This window comes from Sciurus carolinensis, chromosome 7, assembly GCF_902686445.1.
Source record: "Sciurus carolinensis chromosome 7, mSciCar1.2, whole genome shotgun sequence".
NCBI classification, from domain to species: Eukaryota; Metazoa; Chordata; class Mammalia; order Rodentia; family Sciuridae; genus Sciurus; species Sciurus carolinensis.
This window is the reverse complement of record NC_062219.1, coordinates 134,587,445-134,601,300: the sequence shown is the minus strand read 5'-3', so window position 1 is coordinate 134,601,300 and position 13,856 is coordinate 134,587,445.

The window sequence follows — 13,856 nt, the reverse complement described above, 5'->3', positions numbered from 1 at the left end:
TCCGGGGGCAACATCTAGACCCTCATTATATCATCAGAACATGCTCTCTCTTGATTAGTCTCTTGGATTTGCACTTCCTTATTCTGGCTTCACTCTTTGGCAGAATTAACCCACATGGTAGCAACTTCAGGCTCATGCCAGCCTATTGCTACAGAACCTGAGAAGGATTCAGATTGGCCAGACCTGAGTCATGCTCATTTCTGAATCAGTCCCTGTGGTTAGAAGAAAAGGGAAAACAATTAACCAGCCTGAATCATACATCCTCCTATAAGGTATATGAAGAAGGACTGTGATGGGCTGACAGATCTGACTCCATAAGAATGTTATAGGCCAGACTCTAAGGGAAATGACCAAACAGACTCCATTTTTCTCTGAGACTCCATGTTATGTAGGAAATAAGCTTCTCCCATGGGAACACCCCACCTCTGTGCCCATCATCAGTTACTTAGTGTGACATGTTTAATAATATACAATGGCAACTCCTATGTAGTAACCAATGTACCATGTAAACGGTAATTGTGTGGATGTTAGCAACCATTCTTTAGTTTGTACCTAGGTAAGGGTCAGTTTGACCCACTTCCCCCTCTGTCAATGATCTCATGATATTAGTTTGTATCATAGCAACAGACACTTATGATTGATGTGATTTTTGGTATAAGAAACCCTACAACACTGTGGTTGGGGCTGTTCTCCCAATAGCCATTTTTTGGGGCATTGTGTGAGACAGTCAGCCGGCCGGTTTAATAAAGACTCTCAAATTTGGACTTCTCAGTGGTGATCAGTCTGTTCTTAAGTTGTACCCCATAACATTTGGAGGCCGCAGCGAGATCCTCGCTGCCTGGTGGGTAACCACTGCTCACCACTGACCTGGAAACTCCTGCGGAGGGGAGAGGCCACAGCATTGCTCCTAGGGGAAGGCCTCTGAGAGACGTTCCTCAGCCCCAGGCTGCATGGTCTGTGGAGCCCCACCCCAGGACTGAACTAAATTCCCAGAGAGAGTCACCTGTTTCTGCACCCCTGGGGGACCGGTAAGTCTGTTTCTGGCGGATCCGCATCTGGGGACTCTGAGGAAGGCTGGATGCAGCATTACTTCCGGAGTCCAGGGTTGGCAAGACGTTGCTCAGTCCCTCTGGTCTGGAATCTGGAGTGGCCACTTGTCTGTGTCTTTGGCGTTTTATCTGTTCTGTGTTTGTTTGTCCTTTTCTGTTTTTTTGTTGCCTTTAAGTGTAAGCATGGGTCAGTCTCCCTCACATCAGTCATGTACTCCCCTCCAGTGCATTTAACTAATTTCCAGGAATTCCAGAAGAGAGCCAGTGACTACGGAACCCACTGTGATGTCTTTTCTCTCTCTAAATTCTGTGACAGAGAATAACCAAATTTTGAGGTCAGATGGCCCCCTCAGGGGACCACCAAATTGTCTTTGGGCAGCCTGGACAATCTGGTCAAATGTTTTATAGTCAAATTTTTAAAAAATGGTTAAAAAGGTTTTTAACCATGTTCACTGAAGCTTACATTAAAATGTAAATTGCTGCCAATAGGAACTTCCAACAATTGGAGTTGGTCCACCAAAATGCCATGCTTAAATGTTGATGGCTGCTATCCAAGAGACCAGAAAAACCAGTTTAGAACAAGACCCCAACCTGAGGGGGCTCTCCCAAGGAGACCAATGGAAGTAGCTCCTTTGTTGTCTCTTCGGAAAACTCCTTCAGGGAGGGATAGGGCATAACCTTGTCTATATTCTCTTAATTCTTTTTCATCTCAGAATGGAGGCCAAAAAGACTTTTAAAATTCTATTGTTTTTGAGTTCATAATTTCGATCTGGTGCACCTAGGTTAATTTTTAATCAGACCTATTTTATCCAAATATAAAGTTTTCTTAATGCTCTGTTTCATTCAGAGGCTAGTTTACAAGGGTTAGCTCTCAATCTAATGGTTTTAAAAAATAAGCTATAAGGTCTTTGTCCTTCTGTTTATTTTATGTATATGTACACCAGTGTATTGTCATGTCTACATATATTTGGTACCAAAATTGACATATAAGCTCATAAATTAAAAATTTTAAAAATGGATCCAAATGCTTTTGATTTACATGATTTAAAAGGTTTTTAAATTGGGTAAACAAAAATATGGCTTCCAAGTTACAAACACAGTTTTGTTTCCAGGTGGTCAAAAAAAATGTTAATTTTATAAAATGTCTAATATCCATTGTTTCTAGGTTTTTCTTCAACAGGAATGAAATGACTGATATGGCTCAATACAATTCTCTGATATCTTGGTTTTTTTAAAAAAAATAACTAAATTAGATTTAACATATATGGGATTGATCATGGATGTGTTTGTTAGAGATATCTACTTGGTTTAGAGAGTTAAAAAGTTGTTAAATATAACATCAAGTACTCTTAACTCCTTAAATTGCACAGGGTAACATACTTAAAACATTTTTGGTGTTTTCATAAATTGGTAAATAAAAAGAGGTTTTAAATTTACTTTGTGTTATCACTGAAAACATGGTTACTAAAAATCTTAACAGGTATTATTCTACATAACGGGTCCAAAAGTTTCAACTGTATTTAAATAGAGTTCTATAAGTAACAAAGTATTTCATCAGATTAAAATGGAGTAATTTATCTGAATTCAGAAATTTATAAGAGTTGTTTCAGAATATAAATTTTAAAAAGGGGATCAACAGATTAAAACATTACAAAGCTTTAGATATAAAATATATTTAATAAAAATGTTTCTAGATAAAAAAGTATGTGGTAAAATAAAGCTGTAATACATCTAAGTAAATAGCAAGAGTGTCTAATTAAGTGATTAAAAATGTTAATTAAGAGTAAATTTTAAAAGGTTTACATGTATATGTAAGTAACACAACAGTTAAAACCATTCAAGGTTTTTCCTAAGGTTAAATATTAATGTATTGATATAAACCAAATTTCAGTCTATATGCTAAAATGATCAATAATTCTGAAAGTATTAATTTACTCTTAACATTGTATCTGTTATGTTTCATTCTCTAGAGCAACTAGTCTTAAAAATTGGGGATTTGTACAACTCTGGTTAAACAGCAACTGTTAGAGTGTTGTACTACATTACAAAGTCTAAATTTTCTTTAAAAATTAAACATGGTTAATATAAAAACATCAATGCAATTATGATTCTGTTACTCTTTTTTTATATATTAAATGTGTTCATATCTTCCAGGTATACAAGTCTTTAAAGGTTTAAAAGAACATTTTATCAAGCTGGTGTTCTCCACCTAAAGTTGTAATGGTAAATTTAAACTTACCAAAATAAGGAATTTTATTGGGGATTTATTTATATCATTTAGTGTTCTGTAACTGGACCTGAACTTTCTACACTGGGATAAAAATGTAAATGTATTTCTAAAAGATAATGGGAGCCTGATCTGTTTAAAAGTTAATATCAGGAAACAGGAAAACATTTTGCCACTTTACTAAACCAAGAAAAAGTTAAAAGCTCTCTCAGGTTTCTTTGATTCATGTTTTAGGTGTAATATTGTACTGTGTTAATTAACATTTATATAAACTTAGAAAACAATATATCAGCTTCAGAACTAGACTGTTTTACTTAAGATTTATAAAGAGCCCTACCTTACCTGAGTTAAGGCTCTGCTTCCTACCTTACTACATGTTATAATGGCTCCAAAATAAATCAGACTTCAGTTCACTTAAAGTTATATTCAAAAGATTGGTTTTTTGTTACAAAAATTACTGTGATCTCAAACAGGAGATATAATATATAGCTCAGCCAGAATTTAAGCTTTTGTTAATTCCATTTTGTATTTTCCTTATAACTCTGTAACTGTTGACTGATTAATGTTTTACAGAGATACTGCTTCAAGAACAGTCTAAATTAATTTGAGATAATAAGTCATCACCTATAGGACAGATAATATAGACCCCAGTTTAATAAAAGTTGATAAATAACTATAAAGTCATAGACATTAAAGTTAAAACCCAGTACTCTTACTGTATGACTGGTGAAACTGACTTGCTGGATGTTTAAGATCAAGACTTAATGTTTAAGATCAAGACTTAATGATTGAGATTAAAATAAAGGGGTTAAAAGAAACAATATTTAGCTCTTGCCCTCAGAGTCAGCCTAAACCCAGGGAACAAGAGAACTTCTCTAAGGAGCTTTGCAACTCTGGGCCACACAACCTTCCGATCAGGAAGGTTGATGAGACCACTAGAGTATGTGAAGCCGATCAGTGCACCTGCTGTAGAGGAGGGTCCTTGGGAAAGGGAGCCCTAATGCTTCCAAAGGAAGCCACCTCATCAAGGAGACCCTACCTAATGAATGGCTCTAAAGGAGCTAAGAAGCTGCTCTCAAGTTCCCCAAGAGTGACCCCTGTGGGAACTCAGCTGACTCTTAACAGCAGATAGGAACAAGGTCAATTTGACAAGCTTGGTCTTAAACACCTAGCAAAACAGTTAAAACCAAAACACAGTCATTCCTGGACATTTTAAAAATAAAACAATAGTTATTTTCATGCAATTTAAGATGTACACTTGTGTTAGCCCCCAAAATAAATAAGACTGGAGGTAACAAAAAAGATTCTTAGACAAAAATGCCTGATAACGATCAAGAGAAACTGCCAGAGTTGTAAGTTTTTAGTCAGTTTAAGGCCTGCAGATCATCTTAACCTCTGATATAGGTAGACTTAATCATGTTTGCTAGTATGATTCTCTAGCCCTGAGTAACAAAACAAAGAGCTAAACAGATAAAAAGATAAAAATAAAATAAAATAAAAATTTTGTAAAATAAAAAGATATTTTACAAAAATCAGATGACAGTAAGTAACTTAACCAAGTGTTGTGCTTACATTCCTGATAACTCTGACAGTGTTAAGATTTACAATTAAGGCCTTATCCTCTCCAGCCTTGTTAGACTTTGTTAGGCCTTTTATGTGAACAACGTCTCAGCTCTTCCACCTCCTGGTAAGAGATTATTAATTTCCATCAGCTTCATGATATTCATTGACATGTTCCAGATGCTATTTATTTTGTGCTCATTTTTTTTTTCTTTCATAGATCAAAACTTTTACCCCTAGAAAGAAAAAGGAACTTCTTACTGCTTGCAGCAAGATCAATCATCGCCCTTTTTCCTTACAGCAGTAAAAAGTCCCTAAAATTAGAGGGGTAATAATTTAATTTTTTTAAAAAAAGCAGTCAATATAGGTAAGGTAAATTAGGTAAATCACAAAAATAAGGGCCATTTGGGTCCAGAAAGTTGGAGGCAAATGACCTCTGAGAGACTAAAATGTTAATGCTTCCAGAGCCTTTCCTCCACCCTTACCAAGAACCTGCTCCTGTTGTAACCTGTTGTTAAGTCTCTCCAACAGGTTCAACTTATGAGAGAACCAGCCCCAAGAGACCACTGATTTCCAACACCCATTTCAGTAAGAAGACTATGTCTACATCAAATTGTTCCAGAAAGGACTAACACCCAGCTAAAATGGAAGGGACCTTACTCACAACATGAACTCATCACATCTGAGTCAAGACAACAGAAAAATGGACAACCCTCAGAGACCCCCAACCACCATCTAAAGATAAGACTGAAAAAAATGTTAAGCATGCTTTTTTCTCTTGCTTGAACTGTCAGGAATAACTCCATGCTTAGCCCTTCAACTTTTTGAGATTACCAAATGGGATAAATTCTGTGTTAGTGTTCATATCATTCCTCAGGTGTACTATTATGATAAAAAAAAAAACATATGGGACTAACATCTAATCAAGCGGTCCCTGTCTTAGTTCCACTTCTAGTGGGAATAGGTATAGTGGGCTCACAGTTGTAGGAACCACTGCCCTGATTACTGGAAACCAGAATTTCAAAACTTTAAATAGACAAATAAATTTGGACTTAAATATGTTAGAGATAAAATCCAGTCTGTTAAGCTAATGGTGTTGCACACTCATATAATCACCTACACAATAATAATAAATCAATGATTTGATTATGTACAAAAAAACCAGTGGGGAATGTGATGGGCTGACAGATCTGACTCCATGAGATGTTATAGGCCAGACTCTAAGGGAAATGACTAAATAGACTCCATTTTTCTCTGAGACTCCATGTTATGTAGGAAATAAGCTTCTCCCATGGGAACACCCCGCCTCTGTGCCCATCATCAGTTACTTAGTGTGACATGTTTAATAATATACAATGGCAACTCCTATGTAGTAACCAATGTACCATGTAAACGGTAATTGTGTGGATGTTAGCAACCATTCTTTAGTTTGTACCTAGGTAAGGGTCAGTTTGACCCACTTCCCCCTCTGTCAATGATCTCATGATATTAGTTTGTATCATAGCAACAGACACTTATGATTGATGTGATTTTTGGTATAAGAACCCCTACAACACTGTGGTTGGCGCTGTTCTCCCAATAGTCATTTTTTGGGGCATTGTGTGAGACAGTCAGCCGGCCGGTTTAATAAAGACTCTCAAATTTGGACTTCTCAGTGGTGATCAGTCTGTTCTTAAGTTGCACCCTATAACAGGACAAGTGGTTAGTAGTCTCATCATTTAGGGAACTAACTGTTCCTAAAAGAAGTTCAGACTTAGCTTAAATGACTTCTTCCAGAATCATTCAGCTCTAAGTAGAGGACTTGGATAGACACCTGGGTTTTCTGACTTCCAAGTGCACGATGTTTGCAATATAACACCAAAAAAAAAAAAAAAAAAAAAAAAACCACAGACAGTTATAATGGGATATCCAGAGCAGCTGCTGACTGCAAGGGCCTGATTTAGAGATCAGCAAATCTTTATGGGCTCCATGGTGCTAACAGGCTCATGTCTAAATTCAAGGTTCTTGACCATCTAACACAATCCTTACTTTTCAATCTTTCCTCACTGCTTTCTGTATAAATCCTGATCTACAACTAAAAAATATTGCACTTCCCTATTCTTCAAGAATGTATAAGAAAAATGGAGCTATTACAGTATGGATCTGGGATGTTCCGCAAAGGTGTATGTGTTAAAGGTTTGATCCCCAGCCTGGTGCTATTGGGTGTGGTAGACCTTTAAGAGGTGGACCTAGTGGGGGGAAGTTAGGTTACTGAGGATGTACCCTGAAGCGGGATGCTGGGACCCCAGCCCCTCCCTCCCTCTCTTTGCTTCCTGGTTTCCATGGGGGGAGCGGTTTCCTCTACTATACATTCCCACCAGATCCATGCTATATCAACTTCTCTTTGCTTCTGCATTCTTATAGTTGTATTTCCATGTATTTTGAATACACATTATTATTGCTTTTGTTTTAAACAGTTATCTTTTTGAGAGATTGAAAATGAAACAATGTATTTGTTTACTTATTTATCCAAAGAAATGAAGATACTCATCCACTATTTCTTCTCCCTGAAAAACTTCCTTTAGTTTTCTTAGAATGCAGATCTTCTGGCAATGACTCTCTCAATTTTATTTTTTGATTTTAAAAGTCTTTATTTTGCCTCTTTTTAAAAAAAGATATCTTCACTGGATATAGAATTTTAGGTGGACAGCTTGTTTTTTGTCAGCATTTCAAAGATGTCATTCTATTGTCTCTCTTGATTTGTGTTAGGAAGTCACTGGTAATTAATAGTTTTATTTTCCTGTATGAAATGCTGTATTTTTCTTTCTGGTTGCCTTGATATTTCCTCTTTACAACTACTTTTCAGCAGTGTTAGTATGATATGCCTGGTGTGTTTTCTTCTGTATTTATTCAACTTGGAATTCATTGAATTCCTTGAATCTGTGAGTCTTCATCAAGTTCATAACATTTTCTAACATCATTTCTTCAAATATTCTCTCATTGACTCCGCTCCATTATGGGATCTAGTTACATGTACTTTGTACTTTTTAATTTTGTCTTACTGCTTGCTGATCTCTTCATTTTGTGGATAGTCTTTTTCTCTCTTTCTCTGTGCTACAAGTCTTTATTACTATGCCTTCAAGTTCATTGATCTTCCCTGTAGTGTCTAAACCTCTGTTAATCTCATACGGGCATTTTGCATCTCAGCTAATATATTTTTTATTTTTATTTTTAGGAACCACGGATTGAACCCAACTGGGGTTAACCTCTGAGCCACATCCTCAACCCTATTTATTTTTTATTTTGAGACAGAGTCTTGCTAAGTTGCTTAGGGCCTGGCTATGTTGCTGAGTCTGGTTTTGAATTTGCCACCTTCCTACCTCAGCCTCACAAGTCACTGGGATTGCAGGTGTGCCCACCATATCTGACTCAACTATTATATTTTTAATCTCCTAGAAGTTATATTTGAGTCTTAAAATTCTCCATTTCTCACCTCTTCATGTTTTCTTCTGCCTTCTTGAATATATGGCACATATTTGTACTAAGTGATTCATGATCCTTGCCTCCTAATTTCAACATCTTTATTATCTCCAGGTCTATTTTTATTGATTGATTTGCTTTCAGGGTATGGGTTATATGTTCTTGCTGCTTTGCGATTTTTTATTTATTTGTTTATTTATCTACTTTTGTAGTACTGGGTATGAAACCCAGGGCCTTGCACGTGCTAGGCAAGTGCTCTACCACTAAGCTACAACCCCAGCCTGCTTTACAACTTTCACTGAGACGCCAGACATTGCAAATTTTATATTGTTTGAGTGATAGATTTTGTGAGAGTCCCTTAAAGATTATTGGATATTGTTCTGGCACATAATCACATTACGTGGAATCTGTGGATTCCTTTGAAATTGGCTTTTAAGCTTTTAACCGTTCTTGGGTTCCTCCTTCCTGCTGCACGGAAACTGCCTCCAGATTATGTCACAGGAGGCAGATGGCAACCTCTTTTGTTTTCCTCAGGGCCTGCCGCCATTCATTGCCTGAGAATCACTGTTATTTGTACTTTACCCAGTATGTTAGTCAGCTTTTCTCTCTGTGACCAAAATACCTGACAAGGACAACTTAGAGGAGGAAAAGTTTATTTTGGCTCATAGTTCCAGAGGTTCAATCCGTGCTTAGCTGAGTCCATTGCTCTGGGCCCAAGGTGAGGCAGAATATCAAGGCGGAAGGGCCTGGTGGTGCAGTAGCTGCTCCAATGCTGGAAGCCAGGAAGCAGAGAGAGAAGGAAAAGGCTGCAGGGAAAATGGACCCCTCCAGGACAAGCCCCCAGTGACCCACCTTCTCCAGTCATGCCCCACCTGCCTAGAGTCACCACCCCATGAAAGCTTTCAAACTAGATTGGAGTGATTAGGTTACAGCTCTCACAATCCAGTCATTTCACTCTGGAATATTCCTGCATTAGCACAGGAGTTTTTGGGTGACCCCTCTCATTCAAACCATAACACCCAGTTTATTAGTTGTTTTGGTAGAAAGGCTGAATTTAATCCCTGTTGCTCCAACTGGGTTAAGAGCAAGTCCCCTCTCCATTTCCTTTTAGGACATTTCTTTTTTCTTTCTTTCCATCTACTAATTCTCTAATAGAGATATCTGTACAGTTTATTTGCTTTTTTAAGACTTTTCGTTTAGACTCCTTTCATGATTACTTTCTTTGTTTTGATCTCTTCCCCAAGTTCTTTCGCCTTTTATTACAGGGCTTTTTTTCCAAGAATCTCATTAGTTTTTCTAATTTATTTTTCTCTCATATATGTTATCCTTTCCTTGATTTTTAAAAATGTATTTTCATATTCTAGCTTATCATTTCATCAGTTTAGATCTGTTACGTTTCTGGCAAAATTTTATCATGTGTACAGACATTATTCTTCTAATTTTTCTTGCTTTTTTAAAAAACTTTTTTAGTTGTTAAGAGACCTTTATTTTACTCATTTATTTATATGTGGTGCTAAGAATTGAACCCAGTGCCTCACACATGCTAGGCAAGCACTCTACCACTGAACCAGAACCACAGCCCACTTGCTTTTATTTACAAGTTTGAACAGGATTTGATCAGGATCTTTTTCTGTTGCCTTTTTTCATTTCATTTTTCTTTTCTCTTTTTCCTAGCCCGGGATTGAACCCAGGCCTCCAGCATGCTAGGCAACTGCTCTACTACTGAGCCACATCCCCAGCCCTTGTTGCTCATTTTTAATTACAATGAATTTTCTTGTAGTTTTAGGAGGAAGAAAAAGGCCTTCATGGCTCAAGAACCATGGATTTATAGCTCCCCCTTCTGTTGTTCTTAGAAAGTGATTTTGTTTTTCTTTTTTTTAAGTTACCTACTTCTGAGATTTACTCCAATGTTCCCTCCCTCATTTTAACCTGGATTTCTGGATTTTCTCTTTCTTTCTTTCTTTCTTTCTTTCTTTCTTTCTTTCTTTCTTTCTTTCTTTCTTTCCTTTCTTTCTTTCTTTCGCCACTATTAATCCTGTTCTACTTATTATGGAACCTGCTTGCTTCTGTGTAATCCTTCCTCTGGAAGGGAATTTGTTCAGTTTGAGAGTGTATGGAGTTCATTTCTCAGTCCATTTTGAGGGATGGGGAGGTGAAGGAGAAATGGTTAAGGGAGATTCAGACCCGTGGCCTCCCTGCCATTATCTTTCACATTTATCCCAGGATCCAGTCATTACAAAGTCTCTGGTGTTTTTATTTCATTGTCTTTTTTTTCTGTTGTTGTTGTTACTGGGAATTGAACCAAGGGGAACTTAACTACTGAGTCACATCCCCACCTCTTTTTATATATATTTTTTTTAAATTTAGAGACAGGACCTTGCTAAGTTGCTGAGGTTGGCTTTGAATACATGATCCTCTTGCCTTAGCCTCCTGAGTCACTGGGATTATAGACATGCACCACTGTGCCTGGCTTGTTGTCCATTTACTTCAACAAATATTTACTGACCAGCCAGGGTGGCTCACACCTGTAATCCCAGCAGCTTGGGAGGCTGAGGCAGGAGGATCACAAGTTCAAAGCCAGCCTCAGCAACTCAGCGAGGCCCCAAGCAACTTAGAGAAACTCTGTCTCAAAATAAAAAATGAAAAGGGCTGGGGATGTGGTTCAGTGGTAAAGCACCCCTGGGTTAAATCCTCAGTACAAACAAAACAAAACAAAACACCAAAAATTCACTGGTTGCTTACTATGCACATGACAGTATTCTGGGATATGAGCATGAACACTCTAGCCTTCAAGGAGTTTCCAAGCCACTAAGGGAGACAGACATGAGCACAGCTAAGTACAATCAGGCTGTGGCCAATGCCATGAAGTTGCTATGGAAACTCGGGAAGACATCAATCCTCCTTTCGATGGCTTGGCATCAGGACAGAGAAAGAAACATTCACATTTCCCAGAACTTGAAGGCCTAATGGGATTCACATATTAAATCAGAATTAGATTTCTTAAAGGAGGATGGGCTTAAATATGCTATTAAGGAAAATGCAGGTGGTACTTAGTGTTGTCTCCTTTATAGAGCTAGAGCTAGTTGCTTCTCATCACCATCATTAGCCTGTACACCTCTGTTTTTTCTTTTCTTTTCTTTTTTTTTTTTCAGTGCTGGGGATCTGCCCCAAGTCCTCATGCTTACTAGGCAAGCGTTCATGCTACCACTGAGCTACATCTCCTTTTTCTTTAATTTCTTTTGCTCTTCTCAGCAATTTTGACAGGTCTCTGTCAGGAAGACAGTATGGCGTTGTCTGCTGTAGATCCCATCTCTTCCTCCTCGACAGACCCATCAGATTATAGCTTTCCATTCTTTGCTGCACGAGGAAGCCTGCAGGGTACCTTTCTGCATTCTTGACCTGTGACATGCATCCTGGACCCTTCCTCGTTCCACCCCCTGGGTAGCTTTCAGTCTGGCTCTTTGGCTGGCATCTCACACAATCATGTCCACCCATCTGGATAGTCTCATAAAAGGCCAAGCGTCTGATATGTGCCTGGAGAGGGCAGGCTGTCGTCCACCCTCGTTTCTGCCGCAATCTTTGTGGGTAGATCTTCATTTTAGAGAGTAGCAAGGTGTGTTTTTTGCTTCTATTCATCAGAATGATACTTTTTAAAAATTTTTCGGTGTTGAATACTGTGTTAAATTATTCAAGGGTTCAATTGGACATTTCAGAAATACATAGAAGATGTGGTTCTCCTTGAGACTTGCAGTACTTCCTCAATGCATGCATCTGTAGCCAGAACCTCAGAAGTAACCCTGAGACCAGTAGGTGAAAGAGAAGGGTGTGAGCTAAAGGCCATCCCCAAGAAGACCCCACTAAGGGCCAACCAGAGCGGACCATGCCAAGGGTAAACCCTGTCCCGAGGAGTGGGAGGAGGTTGTTATAATTAAAAGAGGAGGAGAAAAGAGGAGAGAGGACTTGCAAGCTTCCAATTGAGCCCCTCCCTGTCCTCCCAGTTCCGTCTCATCTTCATCTGAGCTTCCTTAGCTCACGCCCAGGCCTTGAGGCAAGTCTCTGTGGGTTCATCACTGCTTGGGGCTTCAGGAACTTTTATACATCCAATTCCTCATTCAGGTGAGGAAAGATCCTTTGAAAGATAGTCCCAGATGAGGTTAGAAATGACCTCCAAGAAATTAGGTATCCTAAAACTGGAAGCAAGGGACTTACAAGTCATGGGGTGCTCATCCTAACTCAACAATCCCATGGAGTAGCACACCTGGCTCAGCTCCCACACCTCCTCTCCTACTTCCTCTTCCTTCCCTTAAGCCTGTCGGAATGGAGTGCCAAGCAGGAGACTCAGCCCTTAGATCACGGTAGGCCTGGCATGGAGTCCTCTGTGCCCTCTATGCGGGGCTCCTCCTTTCTCTTGCCCTTGGGTTGGACCTATTGCCTTGACTCGCCCAAGGGGTTCTGTTCTTCCTCTCAGGCTTCCCCTGGTCTAAGATGATGATTTCACATTTGAACATTCAGCATTTATCTTTGAGGTGTTACTTCATCCTGAACAGATCCTTCAATTGTGAGTTAGTCAGCTTTCTGTCACTATGACAAAATGCCTGAGATAATCAACTTAACATGTGAAAAGATTTCTTGTGGCTCACAATTTCAGAGGTTTCAGGCTGTGGTTAGTAGGCCTTGTTGCTTTGGGCCTGTGACAACACAGTACATCATGGTGTGAATGTATGTTTGCCTTGTGGTGGCCAGGAACTGGAGACAGGAAGAGGAGGAGCTGGGGTCCCAATATCCCCACCAAGGACACACCCCAGTGACCTAACTTCCTCCCACTTGGACCCACCTTCTAAAAGTTCCACCACCTCCTGACAGCACTAAGTTGGCACCAAGCTTTCAACACAAGGGCCTTTCAACTATACCATTCTGTCCTGCAGGTCTCTTTGGCCCTGACCTATTGTTCCTCACTAGCATTTTCCTTCCTTTTCCAAATGCCATCAGGCTTCCTCATGCGAAGCTGCTTACCCACGACAGTTCCATCCTTCAGTGAGGTCCCTCTGTCTGCCTCACTGGCATAGCCATGAGTGTGGGCCTGACTATGTCAGAGGGTTCAGCAGGTTCCTGAGAGCACATCTACCCACAGTGGTATAACCACATAACGTTTCATTCTTAGTTTTATCAACTCATTTTAAACCTTTAAGTTTCTAGTTCCTCTGAGTAGTTTCTGGTTCATATGCCCAATAATAAACAAAAAGAGAAAAGAGCTCTCTTGTTAAATGTTCTCTGACACTCAGGATCTGAACAATAAGCGAGTGCATTCCAATTACAAGCTGTGTGACTTGGGTGAGTTACTTAACCTCTCTGGGCTTCACTTTCTGCATCTTTAAAATGAGAATGCTCATTATTCTTACTTCATAAAGATAAACACAGACTCCTGGAATATAGCAGTGCTTGATATTATTATGGGTTGTCATTGGCATCATTGTTGGTGACATTGAAGATGGAGCAGAAAAATTATCCCCTCCTAAGCAGAATGCCCTGGAAGGCAAGACTGCCCATCTCTCCTCGGGAGC